Below are 21,658 nucleotides of genomic sequence, written 5' to 3' on the forward strand. Positions count from 1 at the left end.
AGGAGAGAGAGAGATCTCTAATGTCTTTCTATAATGGCACTGATCCCATCATGAGGGCCCCATTTTTATGAACTCACTTCACCCTGATTATCTCACAAGGCCCCCTCTCTAAACCACTTTGGGAATTAGGGTTTCAACATATGAGTTTTGGGGTCACAAACATTTAGTCCATAAAACACCCCATTTCCTAGACTTTCTCATATTTCTATCCTCTTCTTCTTCTGAGAGACCTACTTCAGAATATCCTAGTGCAAATTTTCATTTTAGTTTAAGAAACCTACAGCCCTGGCTGGTGTGGCTCAGTGGATTGAGCGCTGGCCTATGAATCGAAAGGCTGCTAGCTTGAGTGCCAGTCAGGGCACATGCCTGTGTTGTGGGCCAGGTCCTCAGTTGGGGCCCTGCAAGAGACAACCAATCTATATTTCTCTCACATATGTTTCTCTCCCTCCCTTCTCCTCCTTCTCCCTGAAAATGAATGAAATCTTTTAAAAAAGGAAAAAAGAGAATTATATTTTACTAATGTTGTTTGATGTGGAATTAGAATCTATCACCTTCCTTACTCTATTCCCAAAGGCTTTGCAATCCCTTCTGTCCCACAGCACTTGGGATTTCTTGCTTAACTTACTCTGACAATCCCCTTAGTCCACTAATGTGCAGACCCCCAATTTCTGTGATTCTATATTCCTTTCTTTCAAAAACTCCTTATGAAAACCCGTTTCACTTACCATGTGAGTCTTAATTCTACTAACCTTACAACTGTGGTACTTCTAATCCCGTGGACTATTTCTGAGCTCAGTGTCTTCCTTCTACTTTTGATAATCATGTGATTTTTTTAAAAATTTAATCTTTATTATATTGTTTCCATTATTGTTTAGTCCCCTCCCAATCCTGTGATTCTTATCTTTCCTGACTCTACTCCCTCCGGCTTCACTGTCCCTTAGGGCCCCTCCTTCAGTGGCTCCAATCCAATGACACTGTAATCCCTATGATCCTGATCCCACCTGGATGGTAGCTTTACTCTCTCCACTACTATTGAAGAAAACCCCAGTTCTACATTGTCATCTTCTCTCTATCCCATTTTACTTTTTGACAGTTGCTTGATCCCTTGAGCATAGCCTCAGAACCTCATTTAATAATCACAATGTTTTAAATGCCAAAGAATTTATCAAAAATCTTTTTTTATTTATATAAAACAATTTTAGGTTGAAAAAGCAAAGTTAGTATATGATATATGACACTTCTTGGTTAAAGGCCTCTAAGGATTCATTAAACAAAACCAAAAAGCATTCGGTAAATGTTAACAAAACATTGCAGTTTTAAAGGATGTGTAACAGGGTGCAGCCAAGGGAGGGGAAGCCCAAATAGGGATTTATAATGGGGTCCAGGACTCAGAGTGTCCAGGAAATATTAAAGAAAAAAAAATATATGATGTCTTCACCCCCACCAGTCTGAGCTGAGGAATGGGACATGTAGAGCAGGGACATATGGAGCAGGGCCATTGAGAGCTGTTTTTTACAGCAACAGCTTTGCAGCTAACCTCTGGCATGGTCATTTAACATATCTGTAAGCTTTAACTGGTTTCATAGATATAATAAATAGCTGCGGCCATGCTTTGACCAGGGGGATGGGAGTGACTTCAACCCAGGATGTAACTGGGAAGCAACTCTCTTTGGTTACAGCACCTGCATGAGAGCCTGGAAATGATTGGCTCCACGCCATGAAGCCATGCCTGCCCAGACTTATTACAGCAGCCCAGTAAAGCTGGAAGAATACAGGAATGCTGGCAGGTGTAACTGATTGTGAGAGGAGTTGGAAATGGGGCTGAAGAGGAAGACTGGTGTGGGGATTTAAACCCAGGTTCGGCAGCCATACCAGGGAGGACCATGTGGCTTTGGCGGAGTAGGTTGGGACCACACAGCTTTGGGGTGCTCCCTTTTGCCACGTGGCTTAGACAGCAGGAGAGACTTTGCCTGGAAGAAAAGAGGTGAAAGGACTCTTGCTGGTGGGCCATGAGAAGGTGCCACATGGCTTTGGATTAACTGGAGATCACGGTGGTGACACAGAAGATGGTGCTGGAACCAAGGGGCTGCCCGAACCACGGACTTCTACTTCTTCTCCTGAGATATGGTACACTGGACTGGGCAAAAGGGAGATGGAAGGACTGTGTGCATTTGTGGGTATTCTAAACAACTTTAGTGTTTTAATGAAGACATTAAGTCATTACTCTGAACCTGTACAACTTTTAAATAAATAATTCCTTTTTTTTTTTCACCAGTCTCTGGCATTGAGAGATGTCTTTCCTCTGGTGGTGGGCAAAGCAAACCTAGTAGAGGGGGGTTACTCGCCCCTCTGGGTCTGTTCTGTAATAGGTGCAGTAATGTGAAAGACACCATATTGGCAGAGGTTCTGCATCTGTCACCATTTGAAATATGATCATATTAAGAGGTTCTTCTAGGCCTTACTGAGACTATATTCCAGAGAACAAAAGGGAAAACATTGTTGAAGAACACCTGTTACCTTTATAAAATTTCTATTTTGGGATTTCTTCTGGGGGCATGGGTCATTAGACCTCAGACTGACAGTATGCTTGAAGCTCTTTTCAGGTACAAAGATAACAGAATCAACACTCTCACCCAGCTCTGAAGATTCTAGTTTTTGACCGCTGTTCTCTGCACTGTTTGTTTTCACTGGCTATGAAAGGATAGAGAGTGTTTTTGTAGATGGAAGACAATGGATGCTCTTATGTCCAACATGGAGGATTCTTTTATTTGTGTCAGGACTTCTTTAACTTGTCAGCTTTGAGAATCTAGCATAATTCATTGTTTCATGACATCTAGGTTTGCAGAAGGGTGATTTTTCCCCCCTCTCAGGTTCTTGGTTGACTTTAGAGGGTTTTTGATTTCTATTCTAATCATACTCCTATGGCTTATATAGAGTGAGAAGTCTCAAGGGTGCCTGTTTTGTAGATAAGCATTTCCTTGAAGTTAAATACAGAAAAAGAATCTTATTGAAATACAGAACCTAAAATCTATATATTTTTGATAGTTCATTATCTAAGAAATCATTTTAAAAATCATTAATGGTGTAATCAAATCTGACCTTATACCTTGGCTGGTGTGGCTCAGAGGATTGATTGCTGGCTTGTGACCCAAAGGTTCTCCTAGTCAGGGCACATGATGGAGTTGCATGCCAGGTCCCCATTTGGGGGCATGTGAGAAGCAACCACACATTGACGTTTCTCTCCCTTTCCTTCTCCTTCCTGCCCTTTCTCTCTGCAAATAAATAAGTAAAATCTTTTTTTAAAAATCTGACCTTGATCACAACTTTGATTAAAATGGCCTTTTTTACCTGCTCGTAAATCTTGTTCTAAAAGCCTATCCTTCTGAGACCTGTACGAATACCAGGCTTTGCATACCTAAATGTTAAGAAACCGTGTTTTAAGCATTCAGAGGAAACTGTGAAAATGACAGGGAAGACCATGGTGATGGTTCAATGAAACAAGTTATTTTATTCCTATCTTCTATATTTCCTTCACAATGTTTCCTGAATTGATGCAGATTTTAATTTGTTCAACTCTGTGTTATTCTTTCCCAGAACAAAATATGTCTAATTTTTCCCTATGCTTTGGCATCATCTTTCAATGAATATATTCCATTCAGGAGTTGGTTGTTGGGAACCGCCCTGACTGGTATCAGAAGCTGAAACCCCTGCCTAGGGTAAGGCTAAGGGAACGCCCTTGGAACCGTAAGCCAGCAAGGAGACAAAAGCTTATCTCCCTGGCAGGAATGCTGCTTCTGCTGCTTTATTCATAACTGAACCCCAAAAAGCTTGGTCGGTTAGCCAAAGACGGGTAAGATTCCCCATGGGGGGAACGACCTAAGACAGGCACAGTCACTTTGGGAGGCCCCCCAAAAGAAGGACTTGGGGGGCTGCAGCAAAAGGGGGTGATGGACCCTCGCTCCTCGGCTTTGACATAGCCTGAGTTCTCATCGTCTGGGAGAAAATCTCCTTATTGCCTTAGTTCCCGTGCTAAGCCTGAAACAATGACAGGGTGGTGCAGCTCTGTGCTGAAAAGAGCGGATTCCCTGGGTGATCAGGCCTAAGAAAGAACATGTAAATTACTGTGAAACCTTCTTTGTTTAGAATGCTCTCAGTTGAATGAGAGGGGTCCAAGGAGGAAGTTGGTTCCTCAAAGTCTTACAGCTCTTTGACCCCCACTCAATAGACCAGCAGAGTTCCTTGTTTTCTATAGTTCCTTACTTCCCCCTGATAAGTACTGTACTTTACCTGAATTATTATGCAAAATGAGCCCAATAAAAGCAGGTATGGACGGTAAATCGGGGTGCCCCCCACTAGGGGGTGGTGGCCATTCTGTCCCTACTTCCCCACAGAAACTAGTTTTGTCTCTGTGCATGTTTGTTTGTTTCTCCTGTGTTTTTCGGCGAGCCATCCACAGCGTTCCGTGGTCACTGCTGGCCAGTGACCCACGCGCAACAGTTGGTAACTTTTTGTCACATTGTAAGAGGTAAGAAAAGTACACTTAAAAAAATAAAGGCATCGGGTAGATTCAACACACTCCCTATTAAAGTACCAATGACATGTTTCACAGATATAGATCAAAAATTTCAGAGATTTATATGGAACCATAAATAACCCAAAATACCCACAGGAATTTTGAGAAAGATGAAGAAAGTAGGAGGGATCACGATACCTGATATTAAACTGTATTACAAGGCCATTGTAATCAAAACAGCCTGGTACTGGCATAAGAACAGACACATAAACCAATGGTATAGAATAAAGAGCTCAGAAATAAACCCAAGTTTCTATGGTCAATTAATATTTGACAAAGGGGGCAGAAGCATAAAATGAAGCAAAAATACCCTCTTCAAGAAGTGGTGTTGGGAGATCTGGGCAGCTACATGTAAAAAGAAAGAAAGAAAAGAAAGAAAGAAAGAAAGAAAGACAGAAAGAAAGAAAGAAAGAAAGAAAGAAAGAAAGAAAGAAAGAAAGAAAGGGAAAGAAACTCGATCACCAACTTATACTATACACAAAAATGAATTCAAAGTGAATAAAAGACTTAAATATAAATCATGACCCCATAAAAGTCCTAGAGGAGTGTGGGGGAAGCTTTGTCCTCAGAGCCTCTTGCCCGCCACGGATGGGAATAAGTCTACCAAGACATGATCTGCTTGGGGAGGAAAGGTGGCCGATCTCTCAGAGGAGAAGGACAAAGAGCCTTTTCCTCAATGGCTTTCATTGGGTTCGTTTACACAGGGATTCAGGTAAAGCTCATTAATCATTACCAGGAAGTAAGGATCAAACAACAAGGAACTCTCAGGGCGTATTATGAGTCAGAGTCAGATAGCTAAGGAGCTGTAAAAAACTTTAAGGAACAAACTTACTTCTTGTTTGGACCCTTATCATTTCATTGAAAGCATTCTAAACAAAGCAGGTTTCACAGGATTTTATATATTCTTTCTTAGGCCCTATCACCCGGGGAACCCTGCCCTTTTCATCTGAGCTGCACCACCCTCCGTCATTCTTTCAGGCTTAGGCAGAGCAAGGGAAGTAAGGCAGCCAAGAGATTAGGAGATTTTCTCGCAGACAATGAGGACTCAAGCTGTCAAAGCCAAGGGGCGAGTGTCCCTCACCCCCTTTTGCTGTAGTCCCCAAAGTCCTTCCTTGGGCGCCTCCCTCGTGATTGTGCCTGTCCTAGATCGTTCCCCTTGGGGAATCTTACCTGTCATTGGCTAACCGACCAAGCATTGGGGGCCAGGCAGGGTGAAGTAAAAGGAGAAGTGGTGCTCCTGCCAAGAAGATAAGCTTTGTCTCCTTGGTGGCTTATGGTCCAAGGTCGTTCCCTCAGCCTTAGCCTTGGCGGGGCTTACAGCTTCTGATACCAGGCAGGGTGGTTCCCAACAGAGGAGAACATAGGCAGGAAAATTTCAGATATCTCATGCAAGAATATTTTCACTAACATATCCACTAGAGTAAGGGACATAAAGGAAAGAATAAACAAATGAGACTTCATCAAAATAAAAAGCTTCTGCACAGCTAAAGAAAACAGCATTAAAATGAAAAGAGAACCAACTATATGGGAAAACATATTTGCCAGTGATACCTCGGACAAGGGTTTGATCTCTAAAATATATAAAGAACTCACATGACTCCACTCCAGGAAGACAATCAACCCAATCAAAAATGGGCAAGACTTGAACAGAGACTTCTCCAAGGAGGATGTACAGAGGGCTCGAAGACATATAAAAAGATGCTCAGCATCACTAGCCATCAGAGAGATGCAAATTAAAACCACAATGAACCAAGGGGGAGGGTGGATGCAAGGGAGGGACATGGGTTTGGAGGGGATGGAGGGAGGGGGAAGGAGAAAATACAGACAACTATACTTGAACAACAATACAATAATTTTAAAAAATAAAATAAAATATAGATGTAAGCCCAAAAAATAAATAAATAAAACCATCATGAGATACCACTTCACACTGGTGAGAATGGCCATCATACACAAAGCAACAAACAACAAGTGTTGGAGAGGATGTGGAGAAAAGGGAACCCTAGTGCACTGTTGGTGGGAATGCAGACCGGTGCAGCCACTGTGGAAAAGAGTATGGAATTTCCTCAGAAAACTAAAAGTACCTGTTGGAACAGGCAGTGGAAATGCCTGTTGACCCAGCAATTCCACTGTTGGGATTATACTCTAAGAACCCTGAAACAGCTATCCATAAGAACCTATGCACCCCAATGTTTATAGCAGCACAATTTACAATAGCCAAATGCTGGAAGCAACCTAAAGGCCCATCAATAAATGAATGGGTCAAAATACTATGGTATATTTACACAATGGAATACTACCCAGCAGAAAGAAAGAAGGAGATCCTACCCTTTGCGACAGCATGGATGGATCTGGAGAGCATTTTGCTAAATGAAATAAGCCAGGCAGTGAAAGACGAATACCATATGATCACACCTTTAAGTGGAACCTAATTAACAAAACAAACAAGCAAGCAAAATATAACCAGAGACACTGAAATTAAGAACAAACTGACAGTAACAAGAGAGGAGGTGGGAAAGAATAAAGAGGGGTATGGGGTTAGGGTTTTCAGGAACATCTATAAAGGACACCTAGACAAAACCAAGCGGGGGGGGTGTGGAATTAGGGTAGGGAAGTGGGAATGGCTGGGGTCTGGGGGAGTGGTGAGGGGAAAATGCAGACAACTGTACTTGATCAACAATAAAATAATTCAAAATTTAAAAAAAATAATTAAAAGAAAGCCAATTTGTAGCTTCCAATCAAGAAGTCTATATTGTTTTAAAATATTCACTCAGCGAATTTATAAAAATTTTTAGCCATCTGCAATGATTTTTATTTCTCTCTGTGGGGTTTCTTATGGAACAGGGTAAAGGAGGGATAAATGGTAATGGAAAAATATAATAAAAAATAGCACACACACAAAAGGAAAATGACTTCTGAGATTTTTATACAGCATTATATATTTTAAAATAAAAACATCTTGTATAATAGTTCAAAATATGAAGTAGGCATTTTAAATGGATATTATTTGACTTTTATAATAATGTTCATATAATTTAGTAATTTGATTTTGAATCAGAAAAAAATTGAGACAAAAAAATGAAGTCCTTTCATTTTTTTGAAATCTTGAACTCTTCAAATATTGATTATTTTAAAAATTTTCATTGAAAAAATGTAAATTATGAAGGTTGTCATGATAAAAAGGTATTTTAGCATTGTTTGGTTTTGGTGACTATGGATCAGATCTGGTACTCTTTTGTGGTCATTGAGTATTATTACTTTTTCAAGTCATCCAGCACATCCTGCTTTGTGATTTTGGTTCAGGTATCAGGGATTTTGCCTTTACCTGTAAAGTTTTTCTGATATTTTCCCTCTAGGTTGGATTTGAAATGACAGACAAACCATTTACAATATGGCTGGGAAGATGTGTCTGGAGCGATGCTCCATGTAGCATATTTCCCTCCTCCCTTTCGATAGTTCTTATATGTGAATTTACGACTATCACTGAAAATGAAGGAACATTCACTTGCTACTGAACTATTACAGTAATCAATGGAAAAGTGGTTGGTATTAGCTCATCTGCATCCATTGACAGCCTGAGAATGGTGGAAAGGAACACTATGGTCTCTGTCATGTGAAAGGATTGTGTTTGTACACAAAAGTCCCCACAAAAGGGACACTGTTTCCAGCAGCCACAGAGATGTTCAAGAGCATTCTTTGGATTTGAGGAACCATTTCTTCTACAGGCTTAGCCAAATACTTTTCTACTGCATTTATTATAGGATCCAAAGCTTCACTCGTGGCTTCTTTGAAAAACTCAAAACTTTTATCTTGGTGTTCATTGCTTACCAAGTCTTTTCATGGAAAGATCAAATTAATCCCCAGGTGATTATAGAACAAATCCAGCCACCCAGGCGCAGTGCTGCTTTTATCTTTAACTCTTGCTGTGTCTTCATGAATAGCTAAGAGGATGGTATTCTTGATGCCATCTAAACTTATTTTTAAAACTCTTTATTTTTACACTTTTAAAAATATATTTTATTGTTTATGCTATTACAGTTGTCCCATTTTACCCCTCATTCCCCTACACCCTGTACAACCCCTCCCACCTACATCCCTCCTCTTAGTTCATGTCCATGTGTCATAAGTTCTTCAGCTTCTACATTTCTCATACTATTCTTGCCCTCCCCCCTGTCTATTTTTTACCTACCATCTATGCTACTTATTCTGTGTACCTTTTCCCCTCTCTCCTCCTCCCACTCCCCTGTTGCTAACCCTCCATGTGATCTCCATTTCTGTGGTTCTGTTCCTGTTCTAGTTGTTTGCTTAGTTTGTTTTATAGGTGTGGTTGTTAATAATTGCGAGTTTGCTGTCATTTTACCATACAATTTTTAATGTTCTTTTTCTTAGATAAGTCCCTTTAACATTTCATAAAATAAGGGCTTGGTGATGCCTTATTTTGCCTTATTTTAACTTGACCTTATTTGAGAAGCACTTGATCTGCCCTTCCATTCTGAATGAAAGCTTTGCTGCATGGAGTAATCTTGGATGCAGGTCCTTGCCTTTCATGACTTGAAATACTTCTTTCCAGTCCCTTCTTGCCTGCAAGGTCTCTTTTGAGAAATCAGCTGACAGTCTGATGGGAACTCCTTTATAGATTACTGTCTCCTTATCTCTTGTTGCTTCTAGGATTCTGTCCTTCATTTTTATCTTGGCTAATGTAATTATGATGTGCCGTAGTGTGTTCCTCCTTGGTTCCAAATTCTTTGAGACTCTCTGAGCTTCCTGGACTTCCTGGAAGTCTATTTTCTTTGCCAGATTGGGGAAGTTCTTCTTTATTATTTGTTCAAATGAATTTTTCACTTGTTACCCTTCCTCTTCTCCTTCTGGTATCCCTATAATTCAGATGTTGGAACATTTAAAGATGTCCAGAAAGTTCCTAAGTGTCTCCTCATTTTTAAAAATTTTTGTTTCTACCTTGTTTTCTCTTTGGTTGTTTCTTTCTTCTTTCTGGTCCACTCCATTGAGTTGAGTCCCAGTTTTCTTCCCATCACTATTGGTTCCCTGTACATTTTCCTTTATTTCACTTAGCATAGCCTTCATTTTTTCATCTAATTTGCAACTAAATTCAACCAATTCTGTGAGCATTCTGATCACCAGTGTTTTGAACTGTGCATCTGATAGGTTGGCTATCTTTTTGGTGCTTAGTTGTACTTGTTCTGAAGCTTTGATCTGTTCTTCTGTTTAGGCCTTTTTTTTTTTTTTTTGTCTTGTTGCACCTGTTACATATAAGGGGTGGAGCCTTAGGTGTTCATGAGGGTGGGTCAACCCAGTGGCTGGGTTGTGATGCCACATGTGGAGGAGGGGTCTGAGAGGGAACAATGGTGCTTGCTCTGCTCTCCCTCCGATTTCAGTCCCTTCTGCCACTTTCCCCAAGGAAACTAGCCCTTTTAGTGCTTATTACAGTGTGTGTGGGCTTGTGTACATTCTAGGACCTTCTGGGTCTCTCCAACAAACTCTCCTGTGAGGCTGGGAGTCTCTTCTGGCACCGCCAGTCCCCACAGGTGTTTTCAATCGGTATTTTGAGGCTTTATTTTCTCATGCTGGGGCCCTGGGTTTTACGGTCTCTCTTGCTCCCTAGTTTCACCTGGTTTATCTGTGCGTGACTATGTGACCACTGGATCAGCCAGCTGCCTTGCACACCTTTCTGGGTCTGCCTGCTGCCACCTCGAGCCTGCAGTCTGCCAGCAGTCTTGGGTCCAAGTTCTTTGGGCCCAGCCAGCCACCATCTGTGCATCCAGGGTCCACAACCCACTGCTTTTCTTTTGCCGCCACCCCTCTCTCTCTTGCCACCAGACTCCACCCTTCCTACAGGTCAGGATGAAGGTGTCTATTTTAACTCCTTGGTTGTCGGACTTCCATACAGTTCGATTTTGTCTGTTCTGGTTGTTTTTTTGTTTCTAAATTTTTGTTGTCCTTATTTTGGTTGTGCAAGGAGGCACAGTGTGTCTACCTCCACCTCCATCTTGGCCAGAAGTCTCTATTTTTCCACTTTTTAAAAAATCTAAATAATATCTTTTAATTTGGCTTTCAATGTAAATCCTAAAGAAGGATTCTAAATTATGAAGGCACTGCCAATAATCATCAAAATTTTCTTTTTCTGCCAGAGAGATAAGAATCTGTTTTTCCAGGTTAGCTCTGTTACCATTGAATGCTGGATATGTACCTTGCATGTTGCCAGCAATTTTATGAGCCAATTTATTCCAAAATAGTGGCAGAGACAGCAGTAGTGAGTTTCTGTCACAGAAAATCAACAAATATTTTGAAAAGTTTTTTTAAAGATTTTATTTATTTATTTTTAGAGAGGGAAGGGAGGGAGAGAAAGAGAGAGAAACATCAATGTATGGTTGCTGGGGGTCATGGCCTGCAACCCAGACATGTACCCTGGCTGGGAATTGAACCTGTGACACTTTGGTTCGCAGCCCGTGCTCAATCCACTGAGCTACGCCAGCCAGGGCTAAAAATCAACAAATATTTTGACTGAGATCTTGAGATATCCTTGACAAGAGATCTTAAAACTCAAGAAGAAATCATCTTTTTTAATTTCCAGATATTTTACAGGATTATTTGCTTTTTCAAATACCTCGTGCACCTTCTTAAAATTTTCTGATGGTTTTTGAATACAGTGATCCCTCACCTATCGTGGGAGTTATGTTCCAGAGACCCCTGTGATAGGTGAAAATCTTCAAAGCAGCAGTGTTATATTTATTTTATTATTTCTATATATTTTAAGGCTTTATAAACCTTTCCCACACTCCTATAAATCTTTCCCACTTTCTTATAAACACCTCATATGCTGTTAAACACTTCCTACACTCTTAAACCTGTGTAATTTTAACAACATATAACATTCTATACGGGTACTCACCAGTGAAGTACAGTCGTCTCTCACTGTATTGTGGTTCACTTATTGGGGCTTCACTGTGGGTTTTTAAAATCCTGAGATACAGTGAAGCCCCAATAAGTGAACCACAATGTAGTGAGGGACAACTGTAATGTTTAGTGCTCCTCTCAAAGTTTTGACAACAGGCCTGTGTTGCTAGCAAAACCACCTTTTCATTACACTGCTGAGTGTCTGCTAACACAACAATATCTTAACAAAGCTAAAAATTTACACAACTGAAAAGCTCATGTATCCATTTAAATCTTCACATGAATCATGTTTTTGAATCAAAACCCATGATACAGTGAAGCTGCAATAAGTGAACCACGATATAGTGAGGGACGACTGTAAATGAAAAGATAAGTCAATTCTATACTTACTTGTAAATTTGTATCTTTCCTCAAGTGGGTGAAGAATTCACCTTATCGTCTATTATATTTGGGATATTATGGAAATAACTTTGACTGTAACCACACTGTTGCCTCTAAAAGTTATTAATAATTTCATGAAATTTGGAAAATATGCACTCAGTGGTCCAATCTATAGATTCTTTACCCTGTACTTCTAATTGCTATGAAATTATGTAAAATATTTTGGTCATTTTAACATGTTCATTATAACTGATTTGAAATTTTTTTCTGTCATTTTCTCACATTCTGTTCACCACATCTGCCTCTTTTACAAAATGTTCCAAAAGGATGATTTTAGTGTCGTTATCACTGTTAGGGTTTGTGACTGGATGGAATGTTGAGGGCACAGCATGAACCCATTATTCTCAAAGTTCACTGAATTTCTCATGTAGCTCTTTCTCATTCAGTTGTTTGCCCTGTACATTTAAAGCCAATTTTCGGACTTCTGGCAAGATGGAGGCATAGGTGGATACACCGTACCTCCACGCACAACCAAGATTGGAACAACAACAATTCAGAGGCAGAATAACACCCAGAACTGACGGAAAATTTATCTGAATGGAAGTCAGACAGCAAAGAAGTTGAAATAGACCTGTTTATCCAGACCGGTAGGAGGGGCAGAGACAAGCAGCTGGGCATGGGTTGCGGCATGGAGAACAGGGAGAATTGGGCGCATAAGGCAACCGGGAGCATGTAAGGCATCTGGGGTGCACAAGATCACAGCGGGTGGACCCTGAGTATGCAAGCGGCAGCTTGTGGAGCAGGGCAGAGCGTGCAACCAAGGATCCCAGGGAAGGGACTGAGGTTCCACCGAGAACGGAGCAACCACCATTCTTCCCTCTTGACCCTGCCCTCACATACAACATCATAATCTAGTGACTGGGATTCCCAGCCTGGTGAACATATAAGGCTCCACCCCTCACCATGACAGGAGCGACGAGTCAGAAAAAATAAAAGAGAGAGAGAGATGGCTCAAACAGAAGCACAGGTCAGTGCCCCAGAACTCATCCTTTTGAGTGACTAAGAGATAGCTAACCTATCAGATGCACAGTTCAAAACATGGTGATCAGGAAGCTCACAGGATTGATTGATTTTGGTCGCAAATTAGATGAACAAATGCAGGTTACCATAAAAGAAATGAAGGAAAATGCATTGGGAACCAACAGTGATGGGAAGGAAAATGGGACTCAAAACAATAGAGTGGACCAGAAGGAAGAAAGAAACAACCAAACAGGAAAGAATGGAGAAATAAGAATTCAAAAAAAATGAGGAGAAGCTTAGGAACCTCCAGGACGTCTTTAAACATCCCAACATCCAAATTATAGGGGTACCAGAAGGGGAAGAGGTAGAGCAACAGATTGAAAATGTATTTGAACAAATAATAAAGGAGAACTTCCCCAATCTGGCAAAGGAAACAGACTTCCAGGAAGTCCAGGAAGGTCAGACAGTCTCAAAGAAGTTGGACCCAAGAAGAAACACACCAAGGCACATCATAATTACATTAGCCAAGGTAAAAATGAAGGAGAGAATCCTAGAAGCAGCAAGAGATAAGGGTCCCGTGACCTGTTGAGTGTTCCTGAAACACCTGCAAAGGAGTTCCCATCAGACTGTCTGTCAGCTGATTTCTCAAAAGAGACCTTGCAGGCAAGAAGCGACTGGAAAGAAGTATTCCAAGTCATGAAACATAAGGATCTATATCCCAGATTGCTCTATCCAGCAAAGCTTTCATTTAGAATGGAAGGGCAGATCAAGTGCTTCTCAGATAAGGTCAAATTAAAGGAGTTCATCATCACCAACCCCTTATTTTTTGAAATGTTAAAGGGATTTGTCTAAGAAAAGAAGATTTAAAAAAAAAACATGTATAGTAAAAGGACAGCAAACTCACAATTATTAACAACCACACCTAAAGGACAACTAAAAGAAACTAAGCAAACAACTAGGACAGGAACAGAACCACAGAAATGGAGATCACATGGAGGGTTAGCAACAGGGGAGTGGGAGGAGGAGAGAGGGGGAAAAGGTACAGAGAATAAGTAGCATAGATTGTAGGTTGAAAATAGATAGGGGGAGGATAAGAATAGTATGGGAAATGTAGAAGCTGAAGAACTTATAAGTATGACACATGGACATGAACTAAAGGTGGGGAGGTGAGTGGGAGAGGTTGTACAGTGTGGAGGGGAGTGAAGGGAAGAAATGGGACAACTGTATTAGCATAATCAATAAAATATATATATATTTTTAAAAAGCCAATTTTCAGCTCCTCTCCTTTCCAGTAATTCTTTTTCATAATCTGAGTTTCTCTTACCTAATATTTCTTGATTCCTTTTATAACTTATATGTCCCTCAACTTTCTTTTTGGTCTCTAAAATAAGTGCCTCTTTAAGGCTTATTAACTTATTTTCGAAATTTGCTTTCCACTATGTCAGTATGTCACTATTTAGACCTTCTTTAAAATATTTTTCAAGTTCTCACTTGATGGCTTCATATTTTACTATAACTGGAGTCTCAAGTGTGCTTGTTGTGAATGTCTGAAATTTTCCATTCTTTATCTGGTTGGTCAGCTGGTTCTGCAAGTCTAGCACATGACTCCTCAGCTCCCAGGTCCAGTTGTTGTACATAGTTTCTAATTCGCTCGTGGTCATGACCTGCTGAGTGTTCCTGAAACTGAAAATAAAGTTTTCAGTCACTAGTGCTCTCCACAAATCTTGAACTTGCAGCTTTACATCTGATATCTTCATGATGCTTCACCTAGATTCCTGTTGAGCAGTTCTGAATATTTTACCTTTCAGTTCCTGGACATTGTGACTGTAGCAAGGATTGGGAGGGGCCATTTGGGAATTTCCATCCCAGAGGTGAGCAAAGAGGTAGACATGAGTATTGACATCAAACTTAATGAAATCAGTAAAATGTGTTACACCAGAGCACTGTTCTAGCTCACCCACTATTGCTGCCATTTCATCCAGTCTCTGCTGTAACCCCATCAGTCCTTCCATAGTTTGGTCTTTAGCTGTGACTTCCCCCACATTCTGATGGACAAAAAGGCAGCTAGGTGAGATTTTTACTTGTTTCATTCTCATAAAATGTTGGACAACTATTTGTAGAATATCTTGCATTTCTGATGGATTTTCCCCCCAAAATATTGATCCAAGTCAAGCTTCCAAGTCCAATGACAAAGGTTGCTAACTCATTCTCATGACTCTTGGATTTGTTACCGAGTTCTGGGACCTGAAGTCCTTCTGTGTCCACAAGAACCACAAAATCAAAGCCCAGTTCCTCTGTGAAAGTCTCCCCTACCTTCAGGAGTTGCATGTAGGTCCCCCAGGCACACCTCTCAACGCTGACAGTGAACTGCAGACCAAAAAGTGCATTCAGCAGGGTGGACTTCCCTGAACTCTGTAGGCCAAGGATGGAGAGAACAAACAGCCATTTATTTCCAAGTTTCTCAGAGACCTTGTCAAAAAGGGCTGCTACTCACTTTAGAGGCACATAGGAAGCATCCCCATCCATCAGCTCAATGGGAACACCAGATATCAGCAGATCTGCGGCTATCTGGGGGAAGCAGAGATAAAGGGCGTCTTCTGTGGGGGAAGTTTCTTCCAGAGCTTCATAGATCTGGCTAACTTCTCTGAGAAGTTGCTCAATACCCAATGTACAGTCACTAATCTCTTTGGAAGTAACTTCTGTCTCTATTTTCAAACTATTAAGGGAGTTACACTTTGTTGCATTTTGCTTTTCTGTTTTTATCAGTGACCACAGAGAGCTTTTCTTTTCACTCAGTTTTTCCAAGTATCTGGCAGTCAGATTGTCCAAAAATACACTCAGCCATAGCAAAAACTATAGTGTCATTTGAGTTTCTGAATGATTTTGGAGAATTTGAAGGACAGCTGGCATTAAGTCATTGAGAGGAAAGGCTCTGGTCAACTGTTAGCACTGTATTCTTTGTTCTTCTGTCTCAACCTTACTCTTGTGTTCAATGCTTTGATTCCCCTTTTCTCTCAGGTGAAAGAGGTCTTTGTCCTTTTTACACTAAAGATGGCACAGGTGTCCCTGGAGGGGTAGAAAGTTTTCCTTCACCTGAGATACCTTCATTTCTTTCAGTAGGGTCACTACGACCTCTGCCTTTTCTTTGGCTTCTTTGCAATTTTGCTGGTCTTCATCAATAAGGAATCCTTGCTTTCAAGCAATTGTACTATAGTCCTCTAAGCTGAGAGCTCTGTGTGTGAGAGCTCTAGCAAATGTCTGATTGCAGTAACAAGCTCCTGTGTTAACTTAGCCTCGTTTCTGTTCCTGGTCCCAATTCTCACTTTCTAGCCAGAATAATTGACGATGTTTTTTTCTTTGTTGTCAAGTAAACAAATCAAAGGTCTTGGTGACTGACTCAGGTCATAAACAATTTCACTATTTTCTTTATTGTCATCACAAGATGACATGAGGAACACAATGAGAGAAGAGACCTCCTACAGGAAGGTGAGTTGCTTTTTACGTTCCTTTGCATCTGCATGAAGATTGGTCAAGGTCAAGCAGTTGTCAACTCTGTTCTCATCTTTCCCCTCCAGGACAGAACCAGCAGACTTCCACCACACCCTTCATCAACAGGCAGTCTTTGATGCTCCCTCTGCAATGTTGGTGAAAAAAGACATAATGTTTATGTTTACTGAGAATACAGTTCATGACATGAGATTTGGAAGCAGAGAAGTCATTTCCAACTCTAACAAAGGACAGTGAGGGTAGGGACACAACACATCTGCTTATTCTTGTAATTGCTTTTGCCCTCTTTTGGTGATTTCCTTGCTTCCTGCCAGTTTTTTTTTTAATTTGACTGAGAGAATTCAATTTGAGCATCGCAGGGATTAGGTGTGAGAAGAGGGAGGGCAAACTGGCAAATGGAAAGTTTGGAGAAAATATACTGTCTCTCAAAATCATCTGCACAGTGAAGAATTGCCATCTGAATACCCATAGGGTGAGTATGGGATGTAGGATTAGTGGCTGAAGGATGAGTGGGAGTATCACTGTCTTCAAATAACTCTTCATATGGATCAAGAGCCTCATTTTCTGGATTTGAAGTACTTGGATAAAGTTGATTTTGTGTGTTTCCAGCCTCTCTGAAGACTAGGTATCTTAGCTCATAATCCAGCACCAATAACTTCTGGAGGAAATAGAAGTTGAGCTCCCTTCAGAGCTGGGCTGGGTGTTATACACAGAAGTCTTGTGGATCAGATGGAAGTGATCTCTGCTCATCTTTTTTTGGGTAGTATTGTTCTAGGTCTGGACTCTGGAGTAGTTCCAGGAAAGCCATGTTTTCTATGACTTCATGTCTGCTCTTTTCATTGTCATGTGGTTTGTGGATTTTCTTCTTTTCATGGAAAATATTTTGCAAGTTTTTTCTTACCTCATCCATTTGTAACAGAGATGTGGTGACTTCATAACTACAATCTGTTAGCTTTCTCAACTGTTTCTCAAGAGTTTCCCAGTCATGATCTGCTCCAGGTATGGAGAGGACTTGCACAACTTCCTTTGACATAGATTGGCCCATGAGATGTCTTATTAATGCAAAGCATTTTCTTTTCTCCTCTGGCAAAATATTTGTAACTCTAGCAGTAGCTTTAAGACCTGTGAACACCAGGAATGCTTGAGCCCTGTAGATACAAATATTTTTGAGCTCCTGGTATTTATCTTGGGAAGTTTGTGTTTCATTTAGTAGGAAGTCTAACTCATCACACCCCAGAAGATACTGAAAAGTACTGTTTACCACATGATATCCTGCACCAGCTGCAATGGAACATAGCAAAAGTTGTGTGTCTGTATGTCCTGTTTCTTGGAGGTAATTCAGGGAAGCAGCCAAGAAAGAAGCTGACCTTAGAAATGGCTTTTCTTTGAGCTTTCTCCACTATTCTACAGACTCATATTTGGTCATCACCTCCATGAGTTCATTCCGGGATTCTTGTAAGATTTTAACTAATTCAGAAAGTTGGGAGATGTTGATGTGCTCTTGCTCTGACTCTGACTGGAAGATCTGCTGCATGATGGAATGAACTTGAGGAAAGTTTTCCACTCTGTAGATGTGAGGATACACACAGACTGAAAGTAATAGTACAGAAAAAGTTATTTCACGCAAATGGAAGTGAAAAAACAGCTAGGATTGTGATACTTATATGAGACAAAATAGACTTAAATGTAGTAACAAGAGACAAAGAAGGACACTTTATAATGATAGAGTGATCAATCCAACCAGAGTATATAACTCTTGTAAACACCTGTAAACCCAATATAGGAGCACATAAATATATGAAGCAAATATATTGAAGGACATAAAGGGAGAGATTGACAGTAAGACAATGATAGGAGTCTTTGAAACTCCTCTGACATTAATAAAGAGGTCATCCAGACTGAAAATCAACAAGGAAACATTTCCTTTAAATGTCACATTGGCCTAGTTGGGCATAATTGATATTTTAGGACATTTCATCCCAAAGCTGCAGAATATACATTCTCTTTAAGTGCACATGGAATATTTCCAGAACAGACCTCATGTTAGCCCATGGAACAAGTCTCAATAAATGTATTTACTTTTATTTATTTTTTAAAGATTTTTATGGGAAGGAAAATGAGAGGGAGAGAAACATGTATGTGTGAGAGAAACCTCCATCAGGTTACCTCTTGCACATGCCCTGACCAGGGAACAGTCCAAAACTCAGTCATGTAAGTGGACCAAGAATCAAAGTGATGACTTTTCAATTTGTGGGATGATGCCCAACCAACTGAGACACACCAGTTAGGGCAAGTCTCAGTACATTTGAAAAGGCTGAAATGGTATCAAGCATCTTCTTTGACCACCATGGTATAATACTAACATCAATTATAGGAAGAAAACTAAAAATCACACTAACACATGGAGACTAAATAACATACTACTAAACAATAAATGGATTAGCAATGAGGTGCAGGAAGAAATCAAAAGATACCTTTAGAGAAATGAAACAAAAAATACAACAAACCAAAATCTTGGACACAGACAAAGTAGCTGTTAGAAGGGAGTTCTTAGCTATACATACCTACCTCAAAAAAACAAGAAAAGTCTCAAATAAACCATCTATGAATGACCCATGAACATGGACAACAGGGTAGGGGTTGACTGTGTGAGTGGGGGTTAGGCTGGATGGAGGAAAGCAAAGGGGGGAAATTTGGGATAACTATAATAGAATAACAACAAAACATTTATAAAAACAGTCTAACTTTACCCATTGGGAAACTAGGAAAAGAAGAACAAACAAAGCATAAAATGAGTAGAAGAAGAAAATAATAAAGATCAGGCAAGAAACAAATTAGTCTAAAAATTAGAAAAAAAAATCAGTGAAACCAAGGGCTGGTTCTCTGAAAAGATACACAATAGATTATTCCACGTCTGAAAATATACTCTAAGAATGCCTAGTCACCAATTCAAAAGAACTTATGCACCCTTGTTGGCATAGCAGCACTATTTACAATATAGCCAAGTGCTACAAACAGCCTAAGCACCCATCAGTGAATGAGTAGATGAAGAAACCGGTACATTTACACAATAGGCTACTATGTAGCAGAAGGAAAGAAGGAGCTCCTACGTTCTGCAATGGCATGAATGGAACTGGAGAATATTATGCTAAGTGAAATAAGCCAGTCGATGAAAAACAAATACCATATAATTTCACCTATAAGTGGAATCTAATGAGAAAAATAAACTAATGAACAAAATAGAACCTCAGGCGTGGAAACATGGAGTAGACTGAAAGTGACCAGAGGGCATGGGGAAGGGGGATAATGGTGGGGAAAAGGGCAAGGGACTAGATGAAGAATGTGTATGAATGACCCACAGTCACAGATAGCAGTGTGGTAATTGAGTGTGGGAGTGGGGGGTGGAGGAGGGCAAATGGGGAAAAATTGAGACAACTCTAATAAAATAACAATAAAAATGATTAAAAAAGAAAACTTTAGATAGAATTATTAAAGAAAACAGAGGAGGGCAGAGGGCAAATAAATAAAATCAGAAGTGAAAGTGAAGACATGACAATTGATACCACAGAAATATGAAGGATCACAAGAAAATACTGCAAACAATTACATGCCAACAAATGGCACAACCTGAAGTAAATGGATAAATTCTGAGAAATATACAATCTTCCAAGACTGAGTCAAGAGAAAACATAAAATTTGAACAAACTGCTCACTGCTAAGGAAATAAACTCAGTAATCAAATAACTCCCCCAAAACAAAAGTTCTATACCAGATGGCTTCATAAATGAATTTTACCAAACATTTAAAGAAAAATAGTATCTATTCTTCTGAAAGTACTCCTATAATAGGGAAGGCTCACAAACTCATTTTACAAGGCCAGCATTACTTGGATACCAAAATTACACAAAAACACTACAAAAAAGAGTAAATCACAGAACAGTGTTCCTGATGAACAGAAGTGCAAACATCCTCAACAACATATTAGCAAACTGAATTCACTCATACATTAAAAGATCATACAGCATGATCAAATGGGATTTATTTCTGGGATTTAGGGTTAGGTTAACATTTGAAATTCAAATAACATGATACACCCCATAAAGAAAATGAAAAATAAAAATTACATGGTTGTTGGGGGCCATCCCGCCTGGTTTCAGGGACTGTAGCCTTTTCTCCCACAGCTAGAGCTGAGTGAAAAAGGCCTTGGGGCCATGAGCCACTAAGGAGACACAACATTTCCTATTGGCAGGACCACAGTCCCTGCCTCCCTCACTTCTCCCTGCTTGACCTGGTGGATTACTGGTTAGCCAATGACGGGTAAGATCCCTCAAGAGAGGTGGGGCAACCTAGGACAGGCACAGTCATGATGGGCCATCAGGGGAGGACTTAGGGGTCTTCAGAGAAGGGGCATAAAGACCTTCACCCCTTGGTTTTGTCATAGCCTGAGTCCTCAGTCTCTCTGTAAAAGTCTCCTAGTCTCTTGGCTGCTTTGCTCTCCCCACCTGTCTCAGCCTGGGAACTATACCAGAGGCAGCTTCAGCCTTGTACTGGAACAGACTGCTCCCAGGGGCAAATCTGGCCAGAGAAAAGAATATACATTGTATCCTTTGAGGCTTGCTCTGCCCTGTTGCTATGAAACAGACACTTGAGCTAAAGGCAACCCTCACCAAAGATAATCCCTGTTTTTCTTCGACTATTATCTGTAACTGATGTCAGTTTTCCATGACTGTAGCTTTTTGAACACTGGTTGATGAGCTTTATGTGCATACTATGTATCTCTGTGTGAGCTGAACTCAATAAAAACTCAGGAAAGGAAATGTTGAGGACCTTTCTCCTTTGAGAGACTGGTCACCTTTCCTCCCCAAGCAGATCATGTCTTGGTAGATTTATTCTTATCTATGATGACCCAGGGGAGCTCTGCGGGTGGAGCACCCACCCCCCAACATGATCACATAAATAGGTTTAAAAAAACCATTTGACAAAATCCAAGATCTACTTATGATTAAAACTCTCAGCAAACTGGAGCTAGAGGGAACATACCCCAACATAATAAAGGCCATATGTAAGAAACCCACAGCTAACATCATACTCAATGGAGAAAAACTAAAATGTTTTTCTTTAAGATCACAAACAAGACATGGATTCCTACTTTCACTACTCTTATTCAACATAGTATTGGAAATCTTAGCCATTATAATCAGACAAGTGAAAAGATATGAGTACATTTGGATTGTAAAGGAGAGATAAAACTGTCATTTGCAGATG

General features: G+C 40.3%; 1 pseudogene; it reads right to left on the reverse strand.

Annotated features, from left to right (window-relative positions):
• Positions 1-8,182: 8,182 nt before the first annotated feature.
• On the reverse strand, positions 8,183-21,160 carry LOC114498945 (annotated as a pseudogene).
• Between the last annotated feature and the right edge of the window lie 498 nt (positions 21,161-21,658).

The sequence above is a fragment of the Phyllostomus discolor genome, chromosome 6, assembly GCF_004126475.2.
Source record: "Phyllostomus discolor isolate MPI-MPIP mPhyDis1 chromosome 6, mPhyDis1.pri.v3, whole genome shotgun sequence".
NCBI classification, from domain to species: domain Eukaryota; kingdom Metazoa; phylum Chordata; class Mammalia; order Chiroptera; family Phyllostomidae; genus Phyllostomus; species Phyllostomus discolor.